We start from the raw sequence: 16,930 nt of genomic DNA on the forward strand, positions 1-16,930 counted from the left end.
GGACTCGGCAAAAGGTTCAATACAGCAGACAAACAAGACAGGAGAGAGGGCAACCCTGCCTGACTCCAGACCTCACGGGGAAACTGTCTGATTCCGACCCATTGATTTGGACTGCACTACGGATATTGGTGTAGAGCAGTTTGATCCAATTTCGGATTCCCTCCCCAAAACCCATTTGGAGAGCATGTCCCTCATGTACGTGTGTGATATCCTGTCGAAGGCCTTCTCCTGGTCCAAGCTGACTAGGCAGGCATCCACCTGTCTGTCCTGCACGTAGGCGATGGTATCTCTCAGCAGCGCTAGGCTGTCTGAGATTTTCCTGCCGGGTACAGCACAGGTACCGTCCCAGACCAGAATTGATCCGGGTGGCGATGGCCTTAGACAGGATCTTGTAACTACATTCGACAATGTGATGGGTCGCCAATTACTTATATCTTTCATCTTCCCTTTCTGCTTGTAGATTAGGGTGATGCTGCCCTTCCTCATGGAGTCTGACATGCTGCCGGCTAGAAGCATGTCGTTGTACACTTCCAGTAGGTCCGGGCCCACCCAGTCCTACAGAGCCGAATACAACTCGGCCGGTAAGCCATCGCTTCTGGGAGTTTTACTCGAGTCAAAGGAGCGGACGGAGCCAGTCAGCTCCTCTAGGGTCAGTGGTTGGTCCAAACTCTCCCGCTTGCTGTCCCCCAAGACCTGCTCATCCTGCTCCACATGGAGGACTCTGGATCGGAAGATGATCTTTGAGGATTCAGAGGTAAAGAGCCGAGCTTGCCGGTCCTTCACCTCACCAGAGTGTCGGGGAGTCAAAGAGGGGCTTCACCGTTCTCCAACGTGCATAGTCCCTCTTTTGCTCCTCAACGTTCACTAAGGTCAACAGCTTCACATTTAACTTCCATGTCCCTCTTCCTGCCTTCCGGTCCTCCTGTAGGTGACAGGAAGCCTGAAGGAGGCAGTGGTCAGAGAAGAACAGCGGCGTGAGGTCGGTGTGTCTCACCGTGACGGCTTTCGTGGTGAAGACGAAGTCTATCCGGGATCGGGCTGAACCGTCCGATCTCGACCAGGTGAACCGCGGCTGGGACCCGCCTGCAGGATCGCTGAAGGTGTCATGCTGCTTTGCGACTTTTACCATTTCCATCAGGAACTTGGACGTGCTGTTCAGTCTGTTGTCGGCATTGCCGGATCGCCAGCCGCATCAATGATGTAGGTGAAGTCACCGGCCAGAACGAGCTGCCGGGACGTGGCCAGTAGCACTGGGAGCTGCTGGAGAACGGCCAGCCACTCGCTCTGCAGGGGTGAGGCATACACATTAATCAGCCGGTGCGGAGAACCACGGTACATTACATCCACCACGAGGAGACGACCCCCAACCACCTCCCTGACCTCAGTGATGGCAAAGTTCCCTCCCCGCAGCAAGATCCGCAGGCCGGAAGCACGACAGTCATTGCCCTCGACCACACCGACAGTCCGTGAGGCCACCATCGCGACCACCTCCGATAGCAGCGGAGTTGTGGCAACTCGCACTCCTGGTGAAAAGTCACATCTGCCTTGACCTTGGCCAGGTACTGTAAGGCATTAACACATCGTGCAGTGCTCTTCACACTGCGCACGTTTAAAGATGCCAGTTTCAGCTCCATTGTCTTTAGAGTCACTGACCATTCTCGTGTCATCTCATGCCCACCGCTTCGGTGGGCTCAGGTACTCGGTGCCGGCATCCTTAATGCGGTGGGTTTCCTGTGGCGTAACCCAAGGTGTCGTTGGGGGGTGGGTGTTCGTTCCACCCCCTTCTGGGTGCGCTGCTTCCCCGTCTCCTGTAGCTGGGGTACGGTGACAGATTAACTGCTCCCGGAAACTCGGAGCTGGGGCCCATCGGCCGCTGCTCTGCTCCCGATGTCCTGGGGCTGGAGCCCCTCGACACTGCTCTGCTCTCGGTCTCCTGGGGCTGGGGGACAATCGGCGTGGCCCTTCTCGTTTGCTCCCCGGTTTTCTTCCTGTGCCTCTGTCGTCGGGACTTCCCGGTCGCCTCATCCTCCGACGAGGAGAGGTTGCTGCCTTCTGTCAGGGAGAGAGATCTTTTTTTGGGGTTAATTTTAGACTTGCCAACACCTTCTGGCCTCTGCTCTTTGTGCTGAACTCTCTGGTGTTTTCCATACGTCACCATCGTCCATTTCTCCTGCTGTTCCCCCTCCTCCTTCGACTCTCCCTCCTGGGCAGGGTGCTGGGGGCTCCTGGCACTTGGGGGCTCGAGGTGGTTGGGCTGTCCTCATCCCTGTTCCCCCTCTCTGCTGGGTTCTTGGCAGTGGTGGGGGGTGTCTCGCCCACCCTGGTGGTGCTGGCAGCAGCAGCCCCTCTTGTCGCCTGTGCATAGGTGCAGGCTCGTTTAGGGCAGACCCTGTAAAAGTGGCCTGCCTCCTCACACAGATGCAGTTCTTGCTGGCCTGACAGTCCTTTGTCTCATGTCCCTCCGTCTTGTAGTTTTTGCAGTCCACTGCAGAGCATTGGGCCATCACATGCCCAGGCTTGTTACATTTCCTGCACAGTCTGGGTTGCCCCACGTAACTCATGTATCCTCGGTTTCCTCCAATCGCGAACACCGAGGGAGGGTGGAGGAATGCTCCGTCCTTGTCCACCCTCAGCTTTACCTTGACTTGCTGCTTGCTTGTCCAAATCCAATGCAGGTCCTTCACGTCCACGCAGTTCCCTGCTCCTTCGACGTAGAGAGCAAGGAAGGTGAGGACATCCACTACGGGCACATGTGGATTGAACATGTGTACCATGATTATACTTTCCTTCAGATTCAGATTCAATTTTAATTGTCATTGTCAGTGTACAGTACAGAGACAACGAAATGCATTTAGCATCTCCCTGGAAGAGCGACATAGCAAATGATTTAAATAAATAATAATAAGTGATAATAAGTGTCCGGGGGGTGGGGGGGTGATTGGCAGTCACCGAGGTACGTTGTTGAGTAGAGTGACAGCCGCCGGGAAGAAGCTGTTCCTGGACCTGCTGGTTCGGCAACGGAGAGACCTGTAGCGCCTCCCGGATGGTAGGAGGGTAAACAGTCCATGGTTGGGGTGAGAGCAGTCCTTGGCGATGCTGAGCGCCCTCCGCAGATAACGCTTGCTTTGGACAGACTCAATGGAAGGGAGCGAGGAACCGGTGATGCGTTGGGCAATTTTCACCACCCTCTGCAATGCCTTCCGGTCGGAGACAGAGCAGTTGCCATACCATACTGTGATGCAGTTGGTAAGGATGCTCTCGATGGTGCAGCGGTAGAAGTTCACCAGGATCTGAGGAGACAGATGGACCTTCTTCAGTCTCCTCAGGAAGAAGAGACGCTGGTGAGCCTTCTTGATCAGAGTTGAGGTATTGTGGGTCCAAGAGAGGTCATCGGAGATGTTGACTCCCAGGAACCTGAAGCTAGAAACACGTTCCACCTCCGTCCCGTTAATGTGGATGGGGGTGTGCGTGCCGCCCCTGGACTTCCTGAAGTCTACAATGAGCTCCTTGGTCTTCTTGGAGTTAAGGGCCAGGTTGTTGTCAGCGCACCATGCTGCTAAGTGCTGGACCTCCTCCCTGTAGGCCGACTCATCGTTGTTGCTGATGAGGCCAATCACCGTTGTATCATCTGCATACTTGATGATGGTGTTAGTACCATGTACAGGTGTGCAGTCATAGGTGAAGAGGGAGTAGAGGAGGGGGCTCAGCACACAGCCCTGTGGAACGCCGGTGTTCAGGGTGAGGGTTGAAGAGGTGTGCTTGTCTAACCTAACAGACTGGGGTCTGTTGGTTAGAAAGTCCAGTATCCAGTTGCAGAGGGAGGGGTCGATGCCCAGGTTACCGAGTTTGGTGATCAGTTTTGATGGTATAATGGTGTTGAATGCTGAGCTGTAATCGATGAACAGCATTCTTACGTAAGTGTCTCTGTTGTCGAGGTGGGAGAGGGCGGAGTGAAGTGCCGTTGAGATGGCATCCTCCGTACTCCTGTTCTTGCGGTAGGCAAACTGATAGGGATCCAGTGTGGGGGGTAGGCAGCTTTTGAGGTGTGCCAGGACCAGCCTCTCGAAGCACTTGGTGATGATGGGGGTAAGTGCAACTGGGCGGAAGTCGTTGAGGCTTGCCGCAGTGGAGTGTTTTGGCACTGGCACGATGGAGGTGGATTTAAGGCACGTGGGGACAACTGCTTGGGCAAGTGACAGGTTGAAGATGTCAGTCCAGACGTCTGTCAGCTGCGCAGCACAGGCCCTGAGCACGCGCCCGGGGATGCCGTCAGGGCCAGCAGCTTTACGTGCATTAGTCCTACTCAGTGCCACGAATACGTCGTAGGGGGTGAGTGTGAGGGGTTGGTGATCGGCAGGTAGCACAGCCTTGATGGCTGTCTCTAGATTGTCCCTGTCGAAGCGGCCATAGAAGTGGTTAAGCTCCTCAAGGAAGGAGGCGTCGCTGGATGTGGGGGTGGTGTTGGAGGGTCTGTAGTCCGTGATGGCCTGGATGCCTTGCCACATGCGTCGGGGGTCGGAGTTGTTGTTGAAGTGCTCCTCAATCCTGAGCTTATGGCAGTGCTTGGCCTTCTTGATGCCCCTCTTCAGGTTAGCCCTGGCTGAACTGTAGGCTCGAGCATCGCCTGACCTGAAAGCAGTGTCCCGTGCTTTCAGCAGTAGCCTGACCTCGCTGTTCATCCATGGCTTCTGATTCGGGAATATGGTCACCTGTTTGAGGGAGGTGACACTATTGATGGTGGAGTTTATAAAGTCCAGAACAGAGGATGTGTAGGAATCAATGTCCGTGTGGGAGTCAAGGGTGGCCTGGGCTGCAAACGCCTTCCAGTCAGTGTTTCCAAAACACTGCTGAAGTGTGAAGTCCGCTTCCTCTGACCAGACTTTAACTGTCCTCACAGTTGGTTTAACCCGTCTGATGAGTGGGGAGTACTTAGGGAGCAGGAACAATGAGACGTGATCAGACTGACCAAGGTGGGGGAGGGGGATGGCTTTGTAAGCTTCAGCCATGTTGGTGTAGACTTTGTCCAGTGTCTTGTCTACTCTAGTGGGGAAGGAGACATGTTGGTGGAATTTGGGGAGTACAGTCTTCAGGTTAGAGTGATTGAAGTCACCCGCAACAATGAAGGCTGCCTCGGGGTTGTGCGTCTGTTGATTGCTAATGGCAGTATGCAGCTCTTTCATTGCAAGCTTGGCATTAGCATCAGGAGGGATATAGGCTGCAGTCACAACAGTGGAGGTGAACTCTCTGGGCAGATAGAACGGTCTGCATCTAACCAAGAGGAACTCAAGGTTAGCTGAGCAGTGACTCTCGATGATGGTGGAGTCCGTGCACCATGCTTTATTTACATAAATGCACAGACCCCCACCTCTGGTCTTACCGGAGTCTGATGTCCTGTCCGCTCGGAGTAAATGACGCCCCGATAGCTGGATGGCGCTGTCAGGAACGTCAGTGTTGAGCCAAGTTTCCGTGAAGATCAGGATGTTGCAGTCCTTGATCCAGCTGTGGGAGGTGATCCTTAGCCGGAGTTCGTCCATTTTGTTTGCCAGTGAGCGCACGTTGGCGAGAAAAAGGCTAGGAATCGCTACCCTGTGTGGGGCTAGCTCTAACCTGGCCTTTAACCCACCTCTGCGTCCCCGGCGGTGTTTTCGTACGCGTCGCCGTCTGTTGGTGCTTCTGGTCGGCCGAGCTGGCTTGGTGCGCGCTGGTGTTCTGCCGCTTCGTTGCTCCGCGTCTGCGTCTCCGTGACTCCGCAGGCGTTCTTCAGCCCCGCGGCTCTGCTGATGGTCTCCAGCCCCGGGGCTTACCTGGCGTTCTCCAGCCCAGCGGGTCGGGTGGCGGTCTCCAGCTCCGCGGTGTTCTCCAGCTCCACGGGTCGGGTGGTGTTCTCCTTCTGGTTGGGGAGGGTGAAGAGCGGCTGCACTTTCAGCAACGACAGTGGAGCTTCATTCCCCTTCTCCCGGAGGTCTTCTATCAACTTGTGCCATCCCGCCGGATACTTGAATGTAACATCAAAATATCCGTTACCCGGGAAGTCCTGGAGGCAGTAGAAGGAACTGCAGATACCGGCTTACGGATAGACATAAACTTATTGAATAGTCAAAGGCCTGGAGAGCGTGGATGTAGAGAGGATGTTTCCACTAGTGGGAGAGTCTAGGACCAGAGGCCACAGCCTCAGAATTAAAGAACGTTCCTTTACGAAGATGAAGAGGAATTTCTTTAGTCAGACGATGGTGAATCTGTGGAATTCATTGCCTCAGAGGGCTTTGGAGGTCGTCAATGGATATTTTTATGCAGATTTTATTGGTTACTACTGGTGTCAGGGGTTATAGGGAGAAGGCAGGAGAATAGGTTGATGAAGGAGATAGGTCAGCCATGATTGAATGGCGATTGAAAGGCCTAATTCTGCTCTTAGCACTTATCTACCTATATACTTTTAAAACACTGTGGGTATGTGGGTGTACGGCATTTTGCATTTGATTCGTTACTCCGCGCAAACCAGACGCAAAAACGCCGCCATTTTTACCATTTCACTAGCAATTTTACTTTTACATACGCACATCTGCTCCTTGGTCAATTATTTCCACCGATTATGAGTAAAATTGATCACAAATCTCAAACAACACTCAATTTTTAAGATCTAAACCGCTCTTACCAGCTGCGACGTCACAATGCCCACATGCCGACCAATCCAGGCCCACCTGCCTCCAGTATGCCTCCAAGTACGGTCGCGCCACAGCTCACGCTGCTGAACCCCAACGCACGCGCGCCTGCTCGCTCGCTACAACCCCCCCCTGCACTTCACCTCCCTCCTACATCCTCTCATTCCTCTCCCCATCCTCTTCCCCCCATTCACCCCCACTCTGCCCTCCCCCCCCCCCCCTCCTCCCCGTACTCGGGGTCTGAAGCGCCGAGGATGCGAGGCCATAGAGCTGAGGCTCACTCTGAGGCCGACGGTTGCTGGGCGGCCGTACCCCTCTCCACCCTCCCTTCTTCCCCCCCCCTTCTTCCCCCCTTCTTCCCCCCCCCTCCGTGTCTCTCTCTGTGCCTCCATGTCTCTCCCTCTGTGCCTCCATGTCTCTCTCTCTGTGCCTCCATGTCTCTCTCTCTGTGCCTCCGTGTCTCTCTCTCTGTGCCTCCATGTCTCTCTCTGTGCCTCCGTGTCTCTCTCTCTGTGCCTCCGTGTCTCCCTCTCTCTGTGCCTCCATGTCTCTCTCTGTGCCTCCGTGTCTCTCTCTCTGTGCCTCCATGTCTCTCTCTGTGCCTCCGTGTCTCTCTCTCTGCCTCCGTGTCTCTCTCTCTGTGCCTCCATGTCTCTCTCTGTGCCTCCATATCTCTCTCTCTGCCTCCGTATCTCTCTCTCTGTGCCTCCATGTCTCTCTCTGTGCCTCCATGTCTCTCTCTGTGCCTCCATATCTTTCTCTCTGTGCCTCCGTGTCTCCCTCTCTGTGCCTCCGTGTCTTCTTCTCTGTGCCTCCCCCTCCCCCTCCGTGACTGCGAATTGGGGGCTATGTGAGAGTGGATAGGGCAGGGCATGAGGTAAAAGGAGTTAATTAATAATAATAATATAATATCAATAGGGGTGGTTAGTATGTGTGTGTGGGGTGGTTAGTGTGTGTGGGTCTGTGAGAGATTGGCTGGTGTGTATGTGACGCCTCAGGCCGCCCCCTCCCCTCGCAACCGTGGGTTGGGGGAACAGACCCAACGGGTCTGCACTTGATCCAGTGAACGTTAAAATACTGGGAACTTAGCAGGTCGGACAGCTTCAGCGGAGCCATTGTCATAGAGCATGGAAATAGGCCCTTCGGCCCAAGTTGCTCCCACCAGCCAACATGTCCCATCTACTGGGCCAGTACCCGAGTGTAGAAGAATGAGGGAGTACCTCATGGAAACATACCGGATGGCCTGGATGGAATTAATGTGAGGAGAATGCTTCCACTAGCGGCAGAGTCTAGGACCAGATTGCACAGCCTCAGAATAAAAGGGCGTTCCTGCGTAATGGAGATGAGGAGGAACTTGTATAACCAGAGGGTGGAATTCTTTGCCACAGACGGCGGTGGAGGCCAAGTCAATGGTTGTGTGTTTTTGCATCAGAGATTGATAGTTTTTTAATTAGTTATTGCATGAAAGGTTATGGAGAGAAGGCAGGAGAATAGCGTTGTGAGGGGAAAAATAGATCAGCCGTGTTTGAATGGCAGAGCGGACTCTTGGTTTCTTGGTTTCTTGTTAAGACATGGGCCACATGTTCTGCTCCTATGTCTTATGAACTTATAAGACTTCCCAAAATGAGTTTCAGTTTAGATTTACTGTTCTGGACATTGTCACTTAGTGAGAGGTGATGGGTGTGACGGTTATTAACTGTCCAAAGTCCAAAATGCTTATCACTAGTCTGGTTTAAGCAGAGCAGTAAAACACTCAAACAAAAAAGTCCAAAATGTTTATTGCTTTTTAGTTTAGTTTTAATTTAGAGATACAGTGCGGAAACGGGCCCTTCGACCCACTGAGTCCTCGCTGACCAGCGATCATCCTATTTGCGAACAATATCCTACACACACAATGGACAATTTACAATTAGACAAAGCCAATCTGTCTACAAATCAGTACGCCTGTCGTATCGGGGGTAACTTGAGGAACTGAAGAAAACCTACGCAGGTCACGGGGAGAACATTGATACTCTCTACAGACAGCACCCACAGTCAGGATCGAACCTGGGTCTCTGGTGCAGTGAGGCAGGGACTCTACCACTGCGCCACCGTGCCGCACAGTTGTGTGGGTTCAGTCACCCTCCACGCCCACAGTAATCGTTCGAGACTCAAGTTTCTTTCTTCATCAGTTTTTTTGGAGCATGATGGCGCAGCGGTAGAGTTGCTGCCTCACAGCGCCAGAGATCTGGGTTCAATCCTGACTACAAGTGCTGTCTGTACGGAATTTGTACGTTCTCCCCGTGACCACATGGGTTTTCTCTGAGATCTTCAGTCTCCTCCCACACTCCAAAGATGTTCAGGTTTGGAGGTTAGTTGGCTTGGCATAAATGTAAATTGTCCCTAGTGTGTGTAGGGTATTGTTAATGTGCGGGGATTGGCTGTAGGGCATATTTCCGCACTGTATCTCTAAACTGAGAAGAAACTAAATATAAGAAAGGAAACTAGCTGATACTGCACAGTGGTTTGAACTAACATAAAGCCACAGAGTTCAGAAATTGCAGTGAAAAACAGACAGTGGATGTTGGAACAAAATATAAACAAACGTCTGGGGGAAGTCTGCAACAATGAACTGCAGATACCGGTTTACAGAGAGACACAAACTTATCGAATAGTCAAAGGCCTGGAGAGCGTGGATGTAGAGAGGATGTTTCCACTAGCGGGAGAGTCTAGGACCAGACGTCACAGCCTCAGAATTAAAGAAATTTCCTTTGCGAAGATGAGGGGGAATTTCTTTAGTCGGTGGGTGGTGAACCTGTGGAATTCATTGCCTCAGAGGGCTGTGGAAACCGTCAATGGATATTTTTAAGGAAGAGATAGATAGATTCTCGGTTAGTACGGTGTCAGAGGTTTTGGGAAAAAGGCAGGAGAATATAGTTAGGAGGGAGGTAGATCAGCATTGATTGAATGGCGATGGGCCGAATGGCCTAATTCTGCTCCTAGCACTTATGAACATTAAAATACTGTGCACATTGCAGGTCGGGCAGCATCACTGGAGCCATTGAGTCACAGAGCATGGAAACAGGCCCTTCGGCCCAAGTTGCTCCCACCAGCCAACATGTCCCATCTAATGGGCTTGTACTCAAGTGTACAAGGATGAAGGGGCACCTCATGGAAACATACCGAAAGGCCTGGATAGTGTGAATAGGGAGAGGATGTTTCCACTAGCGGGAGAGTCTAGGAACAGAGGGCACAGCCTCAGAATAAGAGGATGAGATGAGGAGGAACTTCTATACCCAGAGGGTGGAATTCATTGCCGCAGATGATCGTTGAAGCCAAGTCAATTTGGTATTGTTACAATAGAGATTGATAGTTTCTTAATTAGTTATTGCATCAAAGGTTATGGGGATAAGGCAGGAGAAGGCAGGGTTGTGTGTGGGAAAATAGATCAGCCATGTTTGAATGGCGGAGCAGACTCGATGGACCACATGGCCATGTTCTGCTCCTATGCCTTATGAACTAATAGGACTTCTCATAGTGCGTTTCAGATTAGATTCACTGTTCTGGACATTGTCACTTGGTGAGAGGTGATGGGTGTGATGGTTATTAACTGTCCAAAGTCCAAAATGCTTATCACTACTCTGTTTTTATGCACTACAGTAAAACAATCAAACAAAATAGTCCAAAATGATTATTGCTTTATAGTTTAGTTTTAATTTCGAGATACAGCAGAGAAACAAGCCCTTCGGCCCAACGAGCCCACACCGACCAGCGATCCCTGCACATTAACGTTATCCTGTACACGGTAGGGACAATTTACATTTACACCAAGCCAATTAACCTGCTATAAACTGTACATCTTTGGAGTTTGAGTGGAAACCAAAGATCTCGGAGAAAACCCAAGCGGTTACGCGGAGATCTTACAAATTCCATACAGACAGCCCCTGTAGTCGGGATCGAACCCGGGTCTCCGACTCTGTAAGCGCTGTTAGGCAGCAACTCTAACGCTGCACCACTGTCCGCAGTAGAGAAACAGAAACATAGAATATAGGTGCTGGAGTTGGCCATTCGGCCCTTCAAGCCAGCACCGCCATTCAATATTATTCACCATCAATGTTTGATCATCCAAAATCAGTACCCGATTCCTGCTTTCTCACCATATCCCTTGATTCTGTTAGCCCTAAGAGATAAATCTAACTGTCTCAATTGAAATCATACAGTGAATTGGCCTCCACTGCCTTCTGTGGCAGAGAATTCCACAGATTCATAACTGTTTGGGTGAAAAATGTTTTTCCTCATCTCAGACCTAAATGGCCGATCACTTATTCTTAAACTGACCCCTAGTTCTGGACTCCCCAACATTGGGAACATAGGCAACATGTTTCCTGCATTTAGCCTGTCCAATCGCTTAAGAATTGTACATGTTTCTGTAAGATCCCGTCTCATCCTTCTAAATTCCAGTGAATATAAGCCCGGTTGACCCATTCTTTCAAAATATGTGAGTCTCGTCATAGAAACAAAGAAAATAGGTGCAGGAGTAGGCCATTTGGCCCTTCGAGCCTGCACCGCCATTCAATATGATCATGGCTGATCATCCAACTCAGTATCCCGTACCTGCCTTCTCTCCATACTCCCTGATCCCTTAAGCCACAAGCGCCACATCTAACTCCCTCTTAAATATAGCGAATTAACTGGCCACAACTACCTTCTGTGGCAGAGAGTTCCAGAGATTCCCCTCAATCTCCTAAATTCTAGCGAGTACAAGCCGAGTTTATCCAGTCTTTCTTCATATGTCCTGACATCCCAAGAATCAGTCCTGGAGAACCTTCTGTGCACTCCCTCTATGGCAATAATGTCCTTCCTCAGATTTGGAGACCAAAACTGAACGCAATACTCCAGGTGTGGTCTCACCAAGACCCTGTACAGCTGCAGTAGATCCTCCCTGCTCCTATACTCAAATCCTTTTGCTATGAATGCTAACATACCATTCGCTTTCTTCACCGCCTGCTGCACGTGCATGCCTACTTTCAATGACTGGTGTACCATGACACCCAGGTCACGTTGCATCTCCCCTTTTCCTAATCGGCCACCATTTAGATAATAGTCTGCTTTCCTATTTTTGCCACCAAAGTGGATAACCTCACATTTATCCACATTATACTGCATCTGCCATGCATTTGCCCACTCGCCCAGCCTATCCAAGTCACCTTGCAGCCTCCTAGCATCCTCCTCACATCTAACACTGCCCCCCAGCTTAGTGTCATCTGCAAACCTGGAGATGTTGCATTCAATTCCCTTGTCCAAATCATTAATATATATTGTAAATAGCTGGGTTCCCCGCACTGAGCCTTGCGGTACCCCACTAGTCACTGCCAGCCATTCTGAAAAGGACCCGTTTACTCCTACTCTTTGCTTCCTGTCTGCCAGCCAGTTCTCTATCCACATCAATACTGAACCCCCAATGCCGTGTGCTTTAAGTTTGTATACTAATCTCTTATGTGGGACCTTGTAGAAAGCCTTCTGAAAGTCCAGATATAACACATCCACTAGTTCTCCCCTATTCACTCTACTAGTTACATCCTTGAAAAATTCTATAAGATTCGTCAGCCATGATTTACCTTTCGTAAATCCATGCTGACTTTGTCCAATGATTTGACCATTTTCCAAATGTGCGGCTAACCCATCTTTAATAACTGACTCTAGCAGTTTCCCCACTACCGATGTTAGACTAACTGGTCTGTAATTCCCCGTCTTCTCTCTCCCTCCCTTTTTAAAAAGTGGGGTTACATTAGCTACCCTCCAATCCTCAGGAACTACTCCAGAATGTAAAGAGTTTTGAAAAATTATCGCTAATGCATCCACTATTTCTGGAGCTACTTCCTTAAGTACTCTGGGATGCAGCCTATCTGGCCCTGGGGATTTATCGGCCTTTAATCCATTCAATTTACCTAACACCACTTCCTCCATCTCCTTTGACACGCAGTCCCCTGCTATTTCCGGCAGATTATTTATGCCTTCCTTATGAAGACAGAACCAAAGTAGTTATTCAATTGGTCCGCCTTGTCCTTGTTCCCCATGATCAATTCACCTGTTTCTGACTGCAAGGGACCTACATTTGTTTTAACTAATCTCTTTCTCATCACATATCTATAAAAATGTTTGCAGTCAGTTTTTATGTTCCCTGCCAGTTTCTTTCATAATCTATTTTCCCTTTCCTAATTAAGCCCTTTGTCCTCCTCTGCTGGTCTCTGAATTTCTCCCAGTCCTCTGGTAGGCTGCTTTTTTCTGGCTAATTTGTACGCTTCATCTTTTGCTTTGATACTATCACTGATTTCCCTTGTTATCCACGGATGCACTATTTTTCCCTGATTTAATCTTTTGCCAAACTGGGATGAACAATTGTTGTAGTTCATCCATGCAGTCTATAAATGCCTTCCATTGCATATCCACCGTCAACCCTTTAAGAATTAATTGCCAGTCAATCTTGGCCAATTCACGTCACATGCACTCAAAGTTGCCTTTCTTTAAGTTCAAACCATTGTTTCTGAATTAACAATGTCACTCTCCATCCTAATGAAGAACTCAACCATATTATGGTCCCAAGGTCACATCAGTCTGAAGAAGGGTTTCGGCCCGAAACGTCACCCATTTCCTTCGCTCCATAGATGCTGCTGCACCCGCTGAGTTTCTCCAGCATTTTTGTGTACCTTCAATCTTCCAGCATCTGCAGTTCCTTCTTGAACATATTATGGTCACTCTTGCCCAAGGGGTCACGCACAACAAGACTGCTAACTAACCCTTCCTCATTACTCAATACCCAGTCTAGAATAGCCTGCTCTCTCGTTGGTTCCTCTACATGTTGGTTTAGAAAACTATCCCGCATACATTCCAAGAAATCCTCTTCCTCAGCACCCCTGCCAATTTGATTCACCCAATCTATATGTAGATTGAAGTCACCCATTATAACTGTTTTACCTTTGTTGCACGCATTTCTAATTTCCTGTTTGATGCCATCCCCAACTTCACTACTACTGTTAGGTGTCTATCCCTCCTGAATATTGAATATCCCTGGATGTTCAGCTCCCAGCCTTGGTCACCCTGGAGCCATGTCTCCGTGATCCCAACTATATCATAGTCTATTTAGCATTAATAGCAATCTGCACATTCAACTCATTCACCTTGTTACGAATGCCCCTTGCATTGAGACGCAAAGCCTTCAGGCTTGTTTTTACAACGCTCTTACCCCTTAAAAAACGATGTTGAAAAGTGGCCCTTATCATCCCGGGAATTAATCTGGAGAACCTACGCTGCACTCCCTCAATTGCAAGAATGTCCTTCATCAAATTAGGAGATGAACCCTGCACACAATACTCTAGTTGTGGTCTCACCAGGGCCCTGTACAACTACAGAAGGACCTTGCTCCAATACTTAGAGTGAAAATCTTTCAGCAAAATGAACATTTAAACTTCTAATAAATAGTTTGCCATCCACTTAACATGCTGAAGAGAAACAATACAATGCATATTGAGACCTAAATTTCTTTCTTCATCAGTTTTTTTGGAGCACATTGGCGCAGTGGTAGAGTTGCAGCCTCACAGCGCCAGAGACCTGGATTGAATCCTGACTACAGGTGCCGTCTGTACGGAATGTGTACGTTTTCTCCGTGACCGCATGCGTTTTCTCTGAGATCTTCAGTCTCCTCCCACACTCCAAAGACGTCCAGGTTTGGAGGTTAGTTGGCTTGGCATAAATGTAAATTGTCCCTAGTGTGTGTAGGGTATTGTTAATGTGCGGGGATTGCTGGTCGGTGCGGACTCGGTAGGCCGTATGGCATGTTTCCGTACTGTATCTCTAAACTGAAAACAAACTAAATACAGTATAAGAAAGGAAACTAGCTGATACTGCACAGTGGTTTGAGCTAACATAAAGCCACAGAGTTCAGAAATTGCAGTGAAAAACAGACAGTGGATGTTGGAACAAAATATAAACAAACGGCTGGGGGAAGTCTGCAACAATGAACTGCAGATACCGGTTTACGGAGATACACAAACTTACCGAATAGTCAAAGGCCTGGAGAGCGTGGATGTAGAGAGGATGTTTCCACTAGTGGGAGAGTCTCGGACCAGAGGTCAGAGCCTCAGAATTAAAGACATTTCCTTTGCGAAGATGAGGAGGAATTTCTTTAGTCGGTGGGTGGTGAATCTGTGGAATTCATTGCCTCAGAGGGCTGATGAAACCGTCAATGGATATTTTTAAGGCAGAGATAGATAGATGCTTGGCTAGTACGGGTGTCAGAGGTTATGGGAAGAAGGCAGGAGAATAGATCAGCATTGATTGTATGGCGATGGGCCGAAAAGCCTAATTCTGCTCCTAGCACTTATGAACATTAAAATACTGGCCAACATGTCCCATCTAATGGGCGTGTACTCGAGTGTACAAGGATGAGGGTAACATCATGGAAACATACCAAAATGCCTGGATAGTGTGAATATGGAGAGGATGTTTCCACTACCGGGAGAGTCTAGGAACAGAGGGCACAGCCTCAGAATAAAAGTGCGAGATGAGGAGGAACTTCTATACCCAGAGGGTGGAATTCATTGCCGCAGATGTTCGTTGAAGCCAAGTCAATTTGGTATTGTTACAATAGAGATTGATAGTTTCTTAATTAGTTATTGTATCAAAGGTTATGGGGATAAGGCAGGAGAAGGCAGGGTTGTGAGGGGGAAAATAGATCAGCCATGTTTGAATGGCGGAGCAGACTCGATGGGCCACATGGCCATGTTCTGCTCCTATGCCTTATGAACATAAGGCTTCTCAAAATGAGTTTCAGATTAGATTTACTGTTCTGGACATTGTCACTTGGTGAGAGGTGATGGGTGTGATGGTTATTAATTGTCCAAAGTCCAAAATGCTTATCACTACTCTGTTTTTATGCACTACAGTAAAACAATCAAACAAAATAGTCCAAAATGATTATTGCTTTATAGTTTAGTTTTAATTTCGAGATACAGCAGAGAAACAGGCCCTTCGGCCCAACGAGCCCACACCGACCAGCGATCCCTGCACATTAACGTTATCCTGCACACGGTAGGGACAATTTACATTTACACCAAGCCAATTAACCTGCTATAAACTGTACATCTTTGGAGTGTGAGTGGAAACCAAAGATCTCGGAGAAAACCCAAGCGGTTACGCGGAGATCTTACAAATCTAGTCTCGGGGGCAGCGTACAATTTCCCTCGCGGAGTCTGGGATTCCTCGCCGGAGAAAAACGCCGGCCCGCGGCCTATAACATCATGAAGCCCCGGTCTCCGGTAGGAGGCGGCCGTTTCAGGACCTCCAAGCAGCGGAGGTCCCGAATCGGCTTGTGTTTAAGCCAGTTTGAAATAATGTTTAAAATACATGATAAATTGTGTTAAATATACACAATGTACACGGATTAATGGTGTTTAAAATACACGATAAATGCTATTAAATATACACAATGTTGGTATATCCCTTTTATCTCTTTTTTTACTTTTAATATATCTTCTGTTTTCTTTTTCTCTTTTTCTTTTTCTATGGCTTACTTCTTAATTCTTTTTCAAATTTTTCGTGTCTAAGGGTCTCTTTTGATCACTTTGTCACATAGTTACTATCCTATTTCACTTTCTTTACTTTTCTGCTTTTTAAAGTTTAAAATATGAAGTGGCACAGGAAATGTATTATGTTATTTTTGGCATATTATTATAATGTACACTACTTCTAACAAATACAATTATTTAAAATATATATATATATACACAATGTACACGGATCAATGGTGTTTAAAATGCATGATAAATGGTGTTCAATGTACACGGATCAATGGTGTTTAAAATACATGATAAATAGAGTTATAGGGAACAACGACATGCCATGAGGAGCACACATTAAAGCCTTAATTTCCTTCCCAATGCATGATGACTGTAACATATATAAATCTATTCTTATGATCCCGACGATGTATTATATTATATAAGACATTTTTTGGTACATGAGCAAGTTATTAGAAAGTCTTCTTTTATAGACTTAGCACAATAATAAAGGTAGATAAAAATACTGGAGCATTTTTGTCTACCTTCGATATTCCAGCATCTGCAGTTTGTTCTTAAACAATAATAAAGGTATCAATTTTTACACTGCTGTACATTTTTGGTTTTGTTGTTGTCGTAAGGCACGCATGGTATTGTAAGCTCTTCTACATTTAAGATGAATCATGTCAAGTCAAGAGAGTTTATTGTCATGTGTCCCAGATAGGACAATGAAATTCT

General features: G+C 48.4%; 1 long non-coding RNA gene across 1 annotated transcript; it reads right to left on the reverse strand.

The window, feature by feature from the left end:
- Positions 1-1,341: 1,341 nt before the first annotated feature.
- LOC116989999 lies at positions 1,342-15,051 on the reverse strand. Its single transcript, XR_004416381.1, has 3 exons — positions 15,042-15,051; positions 13,952-13,954; positions 1,342-1,657 (listed from the first exon to the last, which is right to left on the reverse strand). It is a non-coding gene; the product is annotated as an uncharacterized LOC116989999 (long non-coding RNA).
- Positions 15,052-16,930: the final 1,879 nt, after the last annotated feature.

Source organism: Amblyraja radiata, chromosome 30 (assembly GCF_010909765.2).
Source record: "Amblyraja radiata isolate CabotCenter1 chromosome 30, sAmbRad1.1.pri, whole genome shotgun sequence".
In the NCBI taxonomy this organism is placed as follows: Eukaryota; Metazoa; Chordata; class Chondrichthyes; order Rajiformes; family Rajidae; genus Amblyraja; species Amblyraja radiata.